The sequence below is a fragment of the Columba livia genome, chromosome 1 (assembly GCF_036013475.1).
Source record: "Columba livia isolate bColLiv1 breed racing homer chromosome 1, bColLiv1.pat.W.v2, whole genome shotgun sequence".
Taxonomy (NCBI): Eukaryota; Metazoa; Chordata; class Aves; order Columbiformes; family Columbidae; genus Columba; species Columba livia.
Genome location: NC_088602.1, coordinates 31119785 through 31137471, shown reverse-complemented (window position 1 = coordinate 31137471; position 17687 = coordinate 31119785). Strand labels below are relative to the sequence as shown.

Below are 17687 nucleotides of genomic sequence, written 5' to 3'. Positions count from 1 at the left end.
TAAAAGCAAATGTAAATGAAAACAGGCACGGTGGGTCAGACCAAGGAGCAGTTCTTTGTAAAAGCCTGGCATCCCGTCTCCAGCAATGGCCAACAGCAACGCAATGGGCAACTGCACTGGGATGCTTCTCCCCAATATTTTCCCAGCCCTTAGTAATTTGGAGCTCAGAGACTCCCTAAGGCAGAGGGGTGTCTGTTTTTAGTAGCCCCTCATGGCATACACTATTCCCCTTCTTCATCCTGCCATGTTCCAAACTTTTCTGCAACAAATGCAGTTGCGTAAGCTAAATGACCAGCTAAATATTTCACTTTGCCCAAGAGTTGTGTGTACATTAGCCAGTACCATTCTTACCAAACGAGCAGAGACCACACAAAAGCAAAATATGTATTCTCCGGGGGCTAAAACAAATTCACTTACAAGACATGATGATTAAAAAGGAGGAAACTACAATTCCAACAACAATAAGGCCAGCGTCGACTGCTTGTAGCACCGTGCTGCCTTCACTATTTCCTGCCACAGGAACCAATTGCCAGTTGCTTGACACTGTTAACATTTCTGAGACACCTCATCAACCACGACTTGAGCTTTTGCCTGCTCAGAACTTGAGAAAACAAGACTGTTCTTTGTGCTCATCCTGGTTTGAAGATTTTTCAATGGCTCCATTATTCTGAAGCTAGTGAAGTATACTTGATTTCCACTGTCACAGAGTTTTTGTAGGTGCAAACAGTGTTTGTCTAAACACACAGATGATGCTCTCACGCTGTCTGGATATTTCATTTGGAAGAAAAAGACTCAAAATAAACATGAGAGAACCAGTTTTCTCCAAGTCACCATGAAGCAGTTAAATTCTTCCAGAAAACCACAGAGAATGTTGACAACATGCTAAATATTCAGTCTTATTGGGGGAAAAAAATAAACCAAACCAAACCAAACCAAAACAACAACAACAACAAAATCCACCATCCCAAAACAACAACAACAAACCATCAGGAAAATCTGAATGAAGAGGCTAATTAGTATTCCATGAGTACATTGAACTCAGGCTGTTATCTTGCCAGACAAGGACTTGCACTGCAAGGCATTTTTACTGAACGACTTGAAATACACCCTTATGTGAAGAGGCTGACGAAAACTTTCTCCAACTTCTTTGTTTGCAAGCACAACATGAGCCTGATATTTCAAAGGGCTGGGAAAAAGAGAGTCACAGCAGAAACCCCAAACCCAGCATTTCAGGATGAGATAATGGAAATCTTATGTGTCTCAAAACTCCTCAAGTTAGAGGCAGTGCTGATCAAACAGGAAAGGTAACTTCCTTGCTACTCAACTAGGTCAAAAAGTCCTAAGCATGGTCAGGCCATCCTAAATGCTGCCAGGTACAGCTCTTCCACCAAAATCTTCCAGAAAATTCACGCTTGACTCTCAGTGATCCATCAGATGAAAACTACCATTTATCTTCAGAGCAAATGTCCTGAAAAAATCTAAACTTGGGTATGAAATTCCTGAATATTCAAGAAGGAAAAAGCTCCTAAATAAACATGGGCTGGTAACCTTACAACTTAAATTCTGTGCATGAATTTTCTGAGTATTTCTGTTTCCATACAATTGACGTTTTAATGTCTAACTTTTCACTGTGGTTTGAAAAGGACAGCTACCAAATTATTTCAAACCAACTCCAAGCAGAAGCATGAATTCAAAGTATGCTTCTGGTAAACATTTTGATTACAGCTGGGGCCGACTGATTATCTATTTATCTACTGCAAGCCAACTCTTAACTAAGACATCACTAAAGACAGTACAGAAATAGCTCAGAAAGCCAAAACAAACCTTAGTGTTTTTTAAAAGTGATGAGGCCAATAAATACTACTTTGTTGGTGTCTACAACCGCTGCTTTAAGTATCGTTTCAAAATCATGGCTTTAATTCTTGATGGGTAAATCACAGTTCAACTAGTGGCTGATTTCAACAAGTAAAGATTTACAAGATACAAAACTATTAGTTTCAAAAATGCCAAGGTGAACACCATTGTCTGGAATTTTTCATTATTTGTATGCGAAGCTTTGACTTGAATTTACAAAGTAGTATTATAATGAGTACTTTGTACCGTATATATGTTTCTATTTTAATAAAGTGAGATAAACCTACTTGGGGTGTATACTGTGTAGTTCCTCTTCCTGTGCATGTAAACCCTGACTCTATTTTGCTTTTCTGATTGGCAAATAAACATATCAGAATTTAAATGCCACACAATTAGACAGCTCTGTCAGCTGGGCTCCAGCTAATGTTTTCAAAGTCTAAATCTTGAAACCAAGTTTGAAAATTTTTGACTAATTGATTTTTTTTATCATAGAGTTTGGTTTGGTTTAGCACCTGAACATCTTAAGCAAACAATCTGCCATGCCTGTTCTTGTTAAGCAACACTCAGTTCTGTAAGTAATACCATTCAAATTGATGGAATTTCTTCCAGAAAATGGGACAAATCAGTAAGCAGGGAAATGTAGATGCCAGCTATCCCCTGAGTTTTAACAAACTGCAATTTCTCCCAAATTCTTGACAGTGTGTTAGAGTTACTTCTGTAATGCAGGAGCTGAATGGTTGAATTTTATTGTCTCTGACTAGCTTTGCATTTTTATCCATTTAATCCTCCCGTTCATTTCGGTATCATCATTGTAAAATTTCAGCTGGTTTCATCCTGTCAGAGAATGACTTACCTTGCCATCCATTCCCTGAAAAGAGGGTAAGGAAGCCAAAGATTTGTGGATGTGTCTTTTTAAGGTGTCCATCAGCATTTTGAAAAACATGCGGCAAAATATATCATAGAAGATGTATTCCTTAACAAGTGTCAAAAAAGTTACAGATACAATAACATTTTATTATATGACATTGCTCAATGTGTTTTGAATTCTACTCATTTGCCAAATTATGTAAAAACACAGCTGATCATATCAATTAAATCTCAGATTCTCTTTTCCCCTGAAACATGTATTTTACCATTGAAATTAATCACACCTAGCATTAAACAGCTCTCATCAAATTTTGATTTTGGTGCATCATTCTGATATTACAGTGGGATTTTCACTGTTTGAATACTTCCATGCAAATCAGAAACCAGCAAATAATTTATAGTGATTGGCAGCCTCTTTGAAAGCGATCTAGACAAATATGAGTGTGATGCAGCTCAGGTGAAGATGCTATATAGCTGAAATGACATAAAGGAAGCGGTAACTCAACTTTGTGGTAAATACGTTTTCTGCATTTTTTTACCAATACATTGAGATCAAGCCTCACCTTATAAAGCTGCTAATGTAGAATAGTTTGGATTGGAAGGGACCTTCAAAGGCGATCTAGTCCATTTCCCCTGCAATGAGCAGGGACATCTAACATCTTACAGCTTGTTTATTTTAAAGGACCTGTATTCATGAATCAGTTACCTGTTTCAGAAAGTAAACTCTAGCCGTACTTCTTTAATTGTTGTGTATTACACACACACTACTTGTCTGGGAGAAGGTCGCAGAGCTACCAGCCTCATGGTTCTCAGTCCATACTCCAGACTCCTGACTTGATGGTCTGTGAGACCACAGTGAATGTTCCCAGTAGCGTTTTCAGCTGAAGTTGGGATGTTCTTTGGTACAGAAGATACCGTAAAATTTGACTGTGAGTCTGCTGATCTGTATTTGGCAACCACTGCCTTTGCAGGCTTGGGGAGCTCCATGTGACAATGTCAGAGCTGCCACTACTAAGAGTGGCCACTGTTCTCCCTTCTGGTGCAGGTACTCCAGGTGACCTACAAATTCGACTCAGGCGTAAAGGTAGGTCACTCACTGTGGAATGGGGTGTTGTGCCTAGGAGACTTCCTGAGCACTCCAACTTAAGCCAGATTATTTTAACTTTAGAACAGCAGGTTTTCCCCATTTCCTGCAAGGATAGAGAGAACTGGATCAAGTGATGTAGATGTTAAAGTGAGTTGCCCAATTCTGATCCCAGGAGCTACATTGCTACCTAATTTGCAGAGTAAATACAACTTAAAGCAAACATGAAATAATGACTGTTATAACACCAATTCTTCACAGTTCTCTGGAGACGGTACCTTTGACTGACTGGAGAAATGAGAGCCACAGAAGAGGGGCATTACTACACAGTCAAGACTGTATCTTGGGAGGGTACTTTTGAAAATGTTCCCCTGAGGGATTTATCTTCTCTCCTCTACTGGCTTTAGCTACGATATCAATTCCATAAATGTTCATCATTAGTACTTGGATGTGTATATGATATGACATGAGAAATTCTGTCTCCATGGGTCCTCCTGGGAAGTTCTTCAATGGAGGAAAGCAAGAGCATTTGGTCAATCATCTAGAAGTAGCTGAGGTCTGTATAGACAATTTGGACTGGTAAATAATCCCAGTCTAATTTAGTTTTGTTTCAGAATAATCCATTTATTCACAATAATCCCTAATAAGGAGGTGGCTATATTTGTTCCCCCATGCCTTCCACCCACATTTAATGTTATTTGGAATGATTTTCAGGTGACTTTAATTGGTCTTCTAGCAGAAAATGGAATTTTCTTTACACATATTTGTCTATCTACGAATTTAAAAAGAAAGAAGCAGACAAATGACTGCGTCATGCAATGTAAACTTACACACCACCGGGACCCGTGTTTGGACAGGGAGAAGAGCCCAAAACACCCTCAGCTTTTCCCTGTCCCAGCTGAATACCTGCATTCACACACCCAAAACATTGCACAGATTTCTTAATTTCACCTGCAAGGGACGTGAGGGAGCAGCAGCCTCACCCTCGGGGCTCTCAGGCAGAGGGCACATGCAATCGGTGCTGCATGCACCAATGCAAAACTGTATGGCCTGACAAAAAGCCAGGATCTGTGGCTGCCCATGACAATGCCCATGACCATGGCTACCGCTGCTTTTCCTGGCCCCACCACCATCGCTGCATGGTGCCTGGCAAAAGCAACTGCAGAAACCCTTTGCTATATTCCACCGAAACTGCTGGCTAATTCCAGAAACGCATATCAAAACTGGAGCAAGGCAAGGAAACGAGCAATCTCCTAACAGCTGCCATTGGCAAAGATCTCCAGTTTTATGCCCCTGGATGGTATAACCCAAAAATGCTGCGCAGTGGCATTTGTTCAGTCCTGACTCATAGACAGATGAATGCCACTGGATGAATCACCAAGAGCACTTTCCGCAGTACCTAACGAGGTAGTTCATCCAAATATTGATCAGGCCTGAGCCTCTCTAGTTTTTGAGATTTGACATACCATAGTCCAAGATGCTATTTCACCAGTCAAATTATAAGTTTTGGAAAGGGGACCTATAGCGAGCAACCAGGATGGCAAAACATAGGTTGGCGCATCCTCTGTTGATAGGAGCTACCTTCCGCTTGCCATTAAGCTATAAAAATGATACAAACACTGCTAAAATGCAAGAGAAATAGCAACTTATTACCTTAATAACAGAGAACTTTAAGGCAAATTAACAAAACCACTTTATAAAACATCGCATTCTGTGCAGTCCACTGCTGCAGAAGGTCATTAAGCCAAACACTGTAGTAAAATCATTTCGATCCATAACGGTTGAAAGGACAAACATTAAGCAAAGGATAATCACAAATTAGCATTCAGGACATCAGCTGAACATTGCAGGTGTCCAGGGAAGATAGGTCCTTCCTGTATAGACGCCTGGAAAAGCACATTTCCTCTCGGATGCTGGACACCACATGCCTGGGCACCAGGCAGAGAACGCCTCTGGTACTCACAGACACCAGAGACCTGCTCGGCCTCAGGGCAGGTTGGCTGACAGTCCTTTGACTTTCAGGGTGTTAAGGGCTGCCTCAGAGCACAGGGAAGGGGCAGCCCTTCCTACCCTTGCCCCTGCCCAGCAGGGGCCAAGCCTGGGCCAAACCCCAGTCTCAGGCACAGGCCCAGCCCAGGGCCAAGGCCTAGGCCCAACCTCAGGTCAAGGTGCTGCCCAAGACCAATGCTAAGCTCAGGCCCCAGCCACAGAGCCATAGGCAGTGCCAAGCTCAGCCCAGGCCCCACCCCAGGCCCACCCCACACCCCGGCCCCACAGACATTGCCCCGCCCTCCCCACAGGCCCCGCCCTAAGACTCCGCCCCTCGCTCAGACCCCGCCCCTCCAGCCGACAAACACACCCCTCCGAACGGAAGATTTCCGCGCAGGCGCAGTGCGCGCCGGAGGCAACTGCCCCCTCGCGGCCCCTCCCAGCCTTCTACAAAGATGGCGGCCGCGCGGCGGCAGGCGGGGCGGGGGGGAGTGTTGAGGTGGCGGGGAAAAGGTGGCGGCAGCAGTGGCGGCCGCGGGCGGCAGTGACAGGTGCGGGGAGGGGAGGACAAGGCGGCGGAGCGGCTTCGGCCGAAGCGCAGGTACCTCGAGTGGGCGGGTAACGGGGTGGGGGAAGTGGCCGGCGCGGCGCCGCCCCTGCCCGAGCTGCGCCATCGGGAACTCCCCTCTGCTCCCCGCCCTGGTGCCGCTGCCCGCCGGTGGCGGAGACCGAACCGTTAGCCGGGAGAGCCGGCGGGGCCATGGCGGTGAGTCGGCGGCTGGCAACCCGCTCCCTTCCCCTGGGCAGGGCGGGGAGAGGGGTGTGAGGGGACGGGGGCAGCGCCTCTACCTGTCCCCGGTGGGGCAGCCCGGCCCCTGAGGAGGCGGCGGTGCCGGCGCCGCTGCCCCTGCCTGCCCGAGGGGGGCCGCGGAGCGGGCGCTAGCGGCCGGCGCGCCGCTGAAGAAACTTTACGTCTTCCTTCCCGGGCTCCCCGGCCGGTCGGAGATGCAGGGGCGGGGGATCCTCGGGCTGTCGGCGCCCCGGGCAGGGCTGCTGCGCGGCTGCCGCGGGAGGAGGGTGGTTGTTCGGGGAGGAGAAGCAGCTGCGAAGCGCGACCGGAGCAGCTGAGCCGGCTGTGGCAGGCGGGGAGGAGAAGGAAGTGGAGGGTTTCAACACCTCCTTCTCTTGCTTGTAGTTGTTTTTGCTTCTCATGAGCCGTAAAGGTTCCCTCGGAACTCCCAGTTGAAGAGATTGAGCGTGTGTTTCTGTGCGTAGATAAAAAGATCTTCCCCAAAACACTATAATCGTTTTGCTGAGTGCTAGCAGAGGCATTCTTTCGGCTAGGATCATGCCTGATTCCTCCTTTCCTGAGTATTACCCAGGATTGGTTTTAACATAAACAGAAACTTTTTGTTGCTTCCAGGCAACTAGAAAGTGAAACCAGCTAAAAGCAAAAATGAAACTTTTCAGCTGATTTTTATTGTGCGAAGAAAATAAGCGGTAGATACAATGGAAAATATGTTGGGTAACAGCAAATTGTGCTTTATGAACAGCATCCCAAGGCGTGTTAGTAATTTGTTTAACCTTGTCAAAGGCAATTTATTAGTGTCACAGGGGGTATCAAGTGTTATTCCAGAACATCTCATGTCATGAAGTAATTTCTGTGAAATGTTCTTTGCTTTGAAGACTTAAGTCTGCATTTGGTTAAATATGTATCTGGTTATAAATGTCTTAAATTATAATGAAGACTTCAAATCTCTTATTTTTTTGCTGCTAGGTGCTTGGTAGCTTCTATCTTAGAAGCAATAGGTCCCATTCCTTTTAAGCTTTGAGCTTTAAAGATGATATTTTGTTGTTATGGCAATGGGTAACTTTCTGCTTTATGCAGCATAGAAATTTAACTGTAGCCATGATGTGAATCTGCATGCATAGATGTGTGTATAATCTATGTTGTGAAACAGTATGAATCACAGCAACTCAGCAGTCCTTGAATTTCAGAAAATACAATTAGTTAAATCTGCCCCCCCCCCCCTTTTTTTTTTTTTAAAGGAAATGGTCTCAAATAATTGTGAAATTTAATCACATGATGAATGGAGAAGTAGCAAGCTTTCAGGTGGGGAGAGAGGCACATATGTACATATGTGAAAGTTGGAAATGGCCAAGTATCTGTAGTGCCCAATGTTGCACATTGGATGGAGTTCTTGATAGCTGGTGTTCCTGCTCAGCGTGGGCGGAGCAGTAAGGGTGCTGATCAAGTTTGGAAACGCAGCATCTAGTTCTAGACTCAGTCTGTGTATACAGAGTGAACACAATTCATCTTGACATGCGTGGATTGAATCTGGGACTTGTTTTGGCAAACTACACCAGAACTGCCAGGCTGGATCAGTTACACTGGGGCATTGGACACTGGTTTTGGCAGACGACGCCTTAGTTAAGAGGGCTGCAGATCCTTGTCCTCAGAAAGGCCAGGGCTTGGTGATCGTTTGCTTGGGTGACTTGGTCAGGATGAGAGCAATCTGCTTTGAGCAGAGTCACAGGCTGACTGCTGTGGATGGTAATACTAAAATAGAATTAGATGAGTGTCTCTTTTTTTTCAGGGCAGATGGAGATCTTCTGAGGCTTTTTGCTGTATGACAAGCTTTAGGTGTATGAGTTATGCGAGGTGCAGGCCATTACACGTGACGCTTAAGTTATCTGATTTCCGAAAGCTAGGTTTGTGAACTTAGAACTCAAAAGCTTTTGATTATTTTTTTTTTTTTTTTTTTTTGTAGGCAATAATGTAATGGAATTGCAGAAATGTGGATTATGATTCAGACTAATAACTCATTTGCTTTGGGCTGTGAGTCCTGTGGATCTTGGGATAATTGTTTGTTATTCTTTGCCTTGTGGCCATTTAATTTTACTTGAGTTTGGACCTACATCAACTAACTCAGTGTTATGCTGATGGTCATTTTGGCTCAAGATACCTCAGAGATCCTTAATAATTGTTATTGCAACTTTAACTACTTAACCAAACATGCTTCTGCAACATTCTGTCTTGCACGTTACTGGGAAAGCAAAACCCTTGAAGCCTGATTTGAGATGGTGTACAATTTTTCATCTTTGTCAATACTTTATCTTAAATGATTTTAACTTCTAAATGCTTTTAAGCAATTTAATTTGCCTTGCTGGCAGGTCACTCATGGAATTGTCTATACTATTGTAAATGTGTTGGTCTCCAGAAATATCAAATGCTTGGAAGGTGTTAAGTGCTGTTGTTCTGATTGTCTATTGATGCCTCTGTCAAAGTGGCAAATCTTATTACCTAGCCTAGTCCCCCTTTTTTGGTGGGTGAGGGGAACTGATGGACAGTCTTGTTCATTCCCAGACAGACAGATACCAGAGAAGACAGTTTTTGTGGGGCTACAGTCCCACTTCCCAGGCAGCATTGTTGTCTGTGATCATTGATGTTTACTGTTGGTGTCTCCTGGAACCTGAGGAGCTCTTACTTTCCTCCAGCATCCAGCAACTCTTTTTTTCTTTACCTCCAGCTTCTAATTGTTATGGGATTTCTAGTTCAATCTGTGCTAAGATGTCTACAGGTAACATGTCTTGATTCATTGGTGCATTTCTGTGATGTAAAATATGAATTGGATTCTCTGTTATGTCTGTCAATAAGGCTTCTATATTTTATCATCCATTTCTTTAAGACTGTTGGCTTGGGGAAATTCCCAGGCAATTTGTAGCAAAATTCAACTTGGCAGCAGTTTATAGTGCACGAGTTGAATTGTGAGCCACTGCTTTTCCTGTAGGACCAGATGTAGTAAAAATAGATTTGCTGTGGAGTGTCAACTCTTTAGCTTAACTAAAAGATACTGTCTGTATCTCAGGACAGTGATAATAGTTTGGAATGCATACATTGCTGCTTTTTCTGTTCAGCAAACACAAACAATGTTTCCTGAGCTGCAGAAATGATCATTTTTTTGCTCATTCTTTGCCCTATACAGTAAACTTTGAGCTTCCTTAATGCTGATGTTCGCTTGATGCCAATACAGAAACACTATTAGTCTTTTTGTTGAACTTGTCTATCCATAAAGTTTAGTGGTTTTATGCTCATTAATATTTTGGATTGTCATCCTGGGGTCTGTATTTTGTAGGCCTGAGGAGGTAGAATGATGTCTAGAAATTGTCTGTAACACTTAGTAGTATTACATGGTTTTTGCAGGTTGTCATCTTTAATTGTTCCAATCAATTTACATTTAGTTTCAGCTTGGACAAATATTTTTCAAGTCGTTGTTGTTGTTCTGTCCACCCTTGCTGAGATCTGGTCCTGTTCCAGCTGTGCTTCCTTAACAGACTCTTGGGCCAGTAACCACTGAAAACCTTCAGACTTCTTGTTGTGAAGCTGTCATAGATGACTTCAAAATGTAGATGGAAATAGAATTTGCTGCGCCCTTTTGTCAGTAATTAAAAATAACTTCTAGGTGTTGGTTTTGTGCTGGACTCCCCTGTATAATGTCAAGTCTTTTTATACTCACCTGCTAGGTCACTCAGCCTTTCTTGAGTGTATTAATAATTTGTTTTGAATAAATGTTGTGGAAACTGTTGGTCTTCATTTTGGTGGTACAGCTGTGTAGAAGACTGCATTACTACTCTTCATGGACGTATTGTTTTAGACTGCTTTTCTGTTCACAGTTGTAGTACCTCAGGAATGGAATATCCTTGCATCTTCCAAACCTTTTAATAAAACTTTAACACGAAGTTCATTGCCAGTTTCTTCACAGCGTCTCTCAAATTGCATTAGACTAGACATACTTAGCACTCTTTGTGCTCACAGCTCCAGATAAACTTCTACCATTTATATCTGGGCAAGCACAAATGTTGGTCTCAGTCTCACCAGACCTACCTGTGTATCTACCAGTTTCCCTAGCTGAATTTATACTTTTTTTCTCCTTGTAAGTTCTTTGCTTTTTCAAGATGAATGGATGCTCTTCTGGTCATACTGTTCCACAGTCAAAACATCACTGAGGTTAACATTGATACCTTCTCTTTCAGTTTAGTATCGGGTGCCAAACGCTCTCCCAACAGCAGTTTGCAGAAGTTACAGAGATGTGCTGAATATGCCTATAGTGTGCTTACCCCGAGTTTGCTTCCAGAATTGTCCAGAACCATTTAGGACAGGTGAAAAGACATGCTGCAGAACCACTTCATTTTTGGACAACTGTTACCCCTTATTACATATTCCATTACTTTGGGCATAAAGAGTTGTCAAAACTGAAAATATCTATGAGTTTTCTATCCCAGTTTAACCAGTAGACTTCATTTTTATGGTCCATTAGTAAGGGAGATGCCCAGCACTTTGAGATGTGATGAATGTTTTCTGCTTTCCAGAAGCACTAATACAAGTCCTTCTACTGCCTGGCAAGATACAGGATTCTATAACATATCGTCAAAAAGCCGTTTCACATCTATGAAAATTTTAAAAGATTGAACTAATGTGTTTCCATGATTTGAAAAGACTGTTTATCAAGGTCTGGGAAATTGTCTGCAGGGAGAGCATCGAGGTCTAAAGGATTTATACTGAGGTAGGTGTGGATAGATAGTAACTTGATTCAGTAACTCAGAGTGAAAAGGAATATGTGGCACAAAAATGGTAACTTTACCTTCCGCGTGACAGTTCTTTTTGAATTTGCTTTGGGTTTTTTGTATGTTGATTACATTTAAATCTGTGAAGCTCGATGTGTTTTGATATTGAGTAACTTGAGGTTAAAATGAACTTAAACCTAGATCTTTACCTGCAGTATAAAGTAAAAAACCCCACGTAGTTCTCAAATGTAAATATTTCCTTGTAAATACTACTGAGTTTCCCCAATATATAAATCCAGTGTGCATGGTAAACAATGCCCAGGCTCTACTTAAGATCCTACAAGCATGGGCTGCTGCCAAGCTGCTGTCTCATTTCCCCTTGCTAATGTAGCATACTCAAAACTGTATCTTACTCCTTTGATTACAAAATAAATCCTCCTCCTCTAACTTCCAGTTTTCAAACTGCAGGGTTTTGTTGTTTGGGGTTTGTTGTTTTTTTAACTAGAAGAACTGCATCTATTAGATGACTTGAGAGAAGGAGAGACATAAGCAACAGAATAGCAAGTGGATTAGTTTTACTTTGGGGCAGAGTAACACATTTGAGATGGTGGTAGCAAATCAAGTAGTAATGATCTGCAAATGTGTGCAGGCAGCTGAAAACTAATCTGTAAGCAAAAAATTGGGTGGATAAGAAAGTCCAACACAAAAACTTTGGTGACTTGCAGTGTCTTGGCAATAGGAGAGAACCATGACTGTAACTATTCACTAAAATTTCAGTATATCTATTGATAGGCTATTAAGGGACTTTTTACAGTAAGAGTATATATCATAAGCCACAAGAGTTACCATACCTCTGCAAATCCTGTAGAATCTATTAAAATGTAAACAGGGAAGACCATACTTTAAGAAAGTACTTCTTTACCTGTTCAGTTTAGTGGGAAAGTTAATTGAAGACGTTTACAAAGTATGAAGAAATGAGGACTGAAAGAAGCTGCGGAAGTGAGTAGTGGCAGTTGACAATTATGGGTCTTAGATACAGCTGAAATGTAACTTGTAACTTCAGGCTCCCTAATATCTGGACTGCCTTCATACAACAATACTACTATATTTGTGCATTCCACTCAATGGCATTTCAATGACGAGGATAGATTACCATAATTCAAGTAATACATCGTAAAAGTACTCCCGTACATTTAATTATGTACATCGTGGCAATATAGCTCCAAATAGATTAGTTTCTGATTTTGTTGGTTTATTTTTGTTAACAAATTGCCAACTATTCAGTGTTGTGACTTAATGTGTAAAATAGGAAGCTGAGAGCAGCTTTGTCCTTCTGACTTGACTGGGCAATTAGACCAGTTGGTCCCATGGTGTTTTGACTGAGTAAAACTTTTCTTGGAGGACAGGCTGGAACTTGGGAGAAGGGAGCGCTGGTATCGTCTGAGAAACCTGCTCTTGTTTTGCTGGTCTTCCCCTTAAGTAGTTGCAGTGACTCCTCCACTGGAGAACTCTTACCTATTTAGTTTTCAAGAATTGTTTAGTTTCAAGAACAGTTTGAGATAACTGTTTGATTACCCTTCTTTATTAATATTTTTATATGGTATGTGAGTAAGTGCCTCAGTACCATTGTGACCAAGTTTATTATTAGGGAAGTGAAGCACCTGCCAGGGTGACTGCCTCTCCAGCTTTTTTACTCCTCTTTTATTCCAGGAATTCAGAGGCCTATAAGCCCTTCTCCTGCTGCCCTGGGCAAGGTATCCCATCTCACACTGAGGGCCTGACAACCACCCAGGTTTTCTGTAACTCACCTGGATTTAATGCTACTGATTAAGACTTTCAAGAAGTTTTTAGAGACCTCAGTTTGCAGAGAAATGTGATGACTGGCTGCTGGAAGCTGCTGCCTTGCACAGAAAAGAGAGGGACAACCCTATTCAGAGAATCAGCTGCGAATTACTGAGGGAGTCTGGTGGCAGGCTATGAAAATGATGGGGGGTCTGGAGCATCTTTCTTATTAGGAGAGGTGAGAGAACTGGGTCTGTTCAGCCTGGAGACGAGAAGCTGAGAGGGGATCTCATCAGTGTTTATAAATATCTCAAGGGTGGGTGTCAAGAGGATGGACCAGACTCTTTTTCAGTGATGCCCAACAATAGGATAAGGGGTAACAGGCACAGACTGAAGCAAAGCACAGGAGGTTCCATCAGAACACGAGGAGAAACTTCTTTACTTCGAGGGTGCTAGAGCACTGGAACAGGCTGCCCAGAGAGGTTGTGGAGTCTCCTTCTCTGGAGACACTCAAAACCTGCATGGACACATTGCTGTGTGATCTGCTCTAGGTGAACCTGTCTGAGCAGGTGGGTTGGACCAGATGATCTCCAGAGGTCCCTTCCAATCCCAGCCATTCTGTGGTTCTGTGCTCTGTAGCTTCATGAATGCTATGCATTGACGCTGGAAGAAGCAATTCCTTTCCACTTTAGTCTTCAAAAAACTGGTCAGTTTTACTTTTAACTACTTCTGTCCTCTGGTTTAATTCACTGTGTTGTTGACCAGTTGCTTGCTGTGGTGCAAGTGGGAGAGATTGGTACAGTTTAAGAGAAATTACTTAGAGCAGTTTAAAGTCTTCATAAAAGAACATGTTTGTTAGGCCTCAAAACACCTTGTTTTTGGTGGATTCTTAGTCTTGGGAAGTGGTTGCTATATGCTTGTTTTGCCTTGTCATATTCCGCGCTATTATCCCATTCCTTAGGGAAGCAGAGACCTACAGGTTTAAAAAAAAAAAAAAAAACAGTAGAGAGAAATTTTAGGATCTGTTAGACTTGCAGCCTCATCAGTCCTGTGCCATCTTGCATTTGGATAGCATAGATTTCATTTTTCAGAATGAGCAGGAGAAAGCTTTTTCAGTAAGAGTTCTTTAAAAGCTACTCATTCTCCTTGAATCATGCACTCTTCGTAGTTCCAACACCGGCAGCTGTCTCTGCAATAAATTTATCTCACTGACCATTTGCATCACATTAAAAAAGATAAATCCATGGTTTTAGTTCTTTGCATTGAATTTGCTTGCTTTTCTCAAAAAAAATAAGCATGTTCTTCAGCAGAAATAACGGCAAGAGTAATTGGTTAACTACAAAGGCCAAGCTGTTTTTGAACCCATGTGATTTTTCAGAAAATAAACTGAAGGAAATCCAGTCCTGGCAGAAGCTTAGAAGAACCTAATTTAGCTGGTAAAAAAAGTAAAACTAGGAGGAATTAAGGAAGCTCTTGAAAATAACAGGAGTGTTAAACAAAACAGCCGCATAGTTTAGATCAGTGTAGAATAAATAAAGCAGATTGCATTGGACATCTTTATAAGTGGTGCAAAAAACACACTGTGCAGTTCACTCTCCTCCTTTCTTTTTGAGGATGCTTCCCAAGAATCTCTAGAAGGAAGTTGCAAGGCCACCATGTAGCACCCAAGCAATGTGGGGCAGTGAATCAGATTGATGTATGTGCTAAAGACTAGGCTTAAGTTTGCACTTAGGTGCTGACAATGTACTTTTTTTTTTCTTTTAATGCACACTACCAAATTAGTTCTGAGTAAAAATAACAGATTCATTCTCATTTGTGATATGGTTACACTTATCACTTCCTGAAAGTTACAGAACCAGTTTGGGCTTCTCTTCTTTGAAGGTGTAAGAGGGAGTGGCAAATAGTTGGAAAGTACTGAATTCTTCTTATGCAACAACTTCAAGTTATATGTACTTCATCCAGATAAGGACCCTGGATTCATCTTTAGGAATCTAATAATGATAATAATGTTTAAAACCAGAATGTGGTGTTTTCACGTAGTCTCCATTGCACTACTCTTGTTAGGTACCGTCAAACATTTAATAGTTGTGCTGCTGGACAACATGAGAGGTGCTGAGTGTCCATGAACATGTTGTGCCTTTCCAGATGACTGGTTTATCAGTGTCATGTTCTTCTCTATGTAGTCTTCACCTTCAAAATTTTAGTTTTCTACTCCAGCGACTAGTAAGACCTTAGCTTCTTTGGCTCAGATTCATGCTGGCTCATAAATACAAATCCATTTAACTTGAACAGCTGGAGTGTTTCCTATTATCTACTATGCATTCTCATGCAGGTTATAGTACCAATGACATGAATGCACGAAGTGCATTTGAAATTGCACCTAAATCATTGCAGTTCACAGCCTGGAGTATGAAGGCAACCTGAAGTAAGTATTGATTTACTATAATGCACTTAACTCGCACAATGCTAAAGTTTACTGTTGTGTGGCTGGACCATTCTTGCCTTGAGAAGAACAGACAGGAGCTATCTGGAGTGAGAACCAGCAACTATTTTGACTATTCAAGCGCTACTTGCATTTGCTTATCAATCAGTATTTTCTGTGTTGCGTTCATTTTGCAACTTCTAGTGTTTGCCATCCAGTGGTAACACGGTGTGAACAGAGGCACGTGTCATGTTTCTCAGACTTCTTTGAGAATTGTGTTCAGTGAGTGTCTGTGATGCCACTTGAGAGCTACAGTTGAAATATTTCCATTTCTATGGTAGAGGCTGTAGATTCCTTTTTCCTACAGGGAGTTCAGTGCTTGTTAAAACATTTTGCATCTCTTCTTTTTAAAATATTTTGATTTACAGTTTCTAGTGAATGTCAGACACCAACTTTGTTGATTTACTTTACAAAACTATATTTTTAAAATAATTTTATGTACTACCTATGGAAACTTTACTTCAAAAATCATTTTTGAAGTAATGACCTACCTGCAACTTCTGTATTATGAACAATGGAACTGAAGGGAATGGCAATTTCAGTTTCACTTTACTTAAAGGGAGATTATCAAATTAGTGCAATAGAGGTGTTCCACAGAGCACCTTTCTTCTAACAAAAAATAACATTTCTCTGTTCTGTTGGAAAATGTTGCAACAAGTTTTCCAGGAAACACTTTTCTAAAGCAGAAAAATGAAGAACAAAGCACTCTTTTAAAAATAAATTGTATATTAATTAAAATTGGTTCAGAACTGAAAGAGAAAAACTGGTATACCGTAGTTTCCACATCCAAAACTCTGTGACTGGAAAAATATGGTAAATGGGTGGGGGGAAGAATTAAAATCATTCTGCTCAATTCTGTTACTTAAACACAGAACTCTTCAGCATGCTTCGTAACTTTAATAGCTCAGCTACAACCTTATGGATCTCTGAGTAATTATATTCTAATACATTTCTACATCAGCTACATTGCTGTATCTGAGCTTTTTCTAGTAGTGCATTAAGTGACATAACTGACATGTGTTGCATACGCTTTGTTTTTTCCTCTTCACCCTAGGGAGGCGTTGGTGTATTTTGTTTCTAGAATTTTCCTGGTTTTAGCATATTTGTACCTCTTGGGCACTAGTATTTGTCTACTCTTGACTGATTACTTCTGAACTGGATGGACAATTTGACAGATTGTAAGGTGGCGTGTGCCTGTTGTCCAGGCTGTGTAGGGAGGCAGAGTCTGTCGGATTGTTTGAGCCGGGGGTTCGAGTCCCGGAGCGTGGCGCTGAGGCTGCCGGTGTTGTGTTCGGTATTGAAACCCCGGAGAGGTGGGGCTGGGGGCACCGGTGTAGTAAGGATTCACTGTAGTGATTTTTACAAGTCTCAAATTGTCAGGCAGGAGATATCTTTTAAGGACTATATGAAATAACAAAGAATAAACTTATGTCACAATAGGCACTAAAGAATGGGCATAGTGAGTACTTTTAAATACCTTAATCACAGGAAAAGTTTAAATAGTAGCTTGCATCTTCTTGAAGAGTCACTACTCTACAATACTCTTCTTGAAGAGGCTCTACTCTAAATAAAACAAGGCTTTCTTACTTTAGCTGTTTGAAAGAGATTTCTTTTTGAAGCGATCCTGCTGTTTTCGCATTGGAGAAGGCAAAATCAAAGCATTTCATACACTAGCGTTGGATGATGGTTTTATGGTCTTTTTGGTTCTGGAAGCTCATTCCTTGGTCTTTGGCAGAACCAAGAAAGTGTTGTCTCCTGTTCAGAGAAGCTTTTCCTTCTCATTGGAAGTTGTCTGGACCTGGGGATGAGTATTGCCTGTGGTTTTGGAGGAGCTGAGCTGCATGAGGACCCTGGTGAAGGAGGAATGCACACCTGTGCTGCTGGACCAAGCCTGCGGGGAAAATGCACCTTCTGGCAACTGCAGGTTGGCAGTTGTAACATGATACAGGCTGAAGCGTGTATGAAACTGCACTACTGACAAAGAAATTGTGGAATGGCGCTGGTTTTAAGACTTTTCATGTAATAGCAACATGCAGTTTGGAAGCACTTAGTATTGCTTTCATT

General features: G+C 41.8%; 1 protein-coding gene across 4 annotated transcripts in view; it reads left to right on the top strand.

Moving 5' to 3' along the window:
* The first annotated feature begins 6195 nt into the window (after positions 1-6195).
* FNDC3A (fibronectin type III domain containing 3A) overlaps positions 6196-17687 on the top strand; it is a 120780-nt gene continuing 109288 nt past the window's right edge. The window contains exon 1 of one of the 4 annotated variants that reach the window (XM_065053421.1): positions 6196-6345. The gene's annotated coding sequence lies outside the window, so the exon portion shown is untranslated. Of the gene's footprint in view, positions 6561-17687 lie in introns of all 4 variants that reach the window. The other 3 variants (XM_065053438.1, XM_065053432.1, XM_065053462.1) reach the window with 3 other exon arrangements.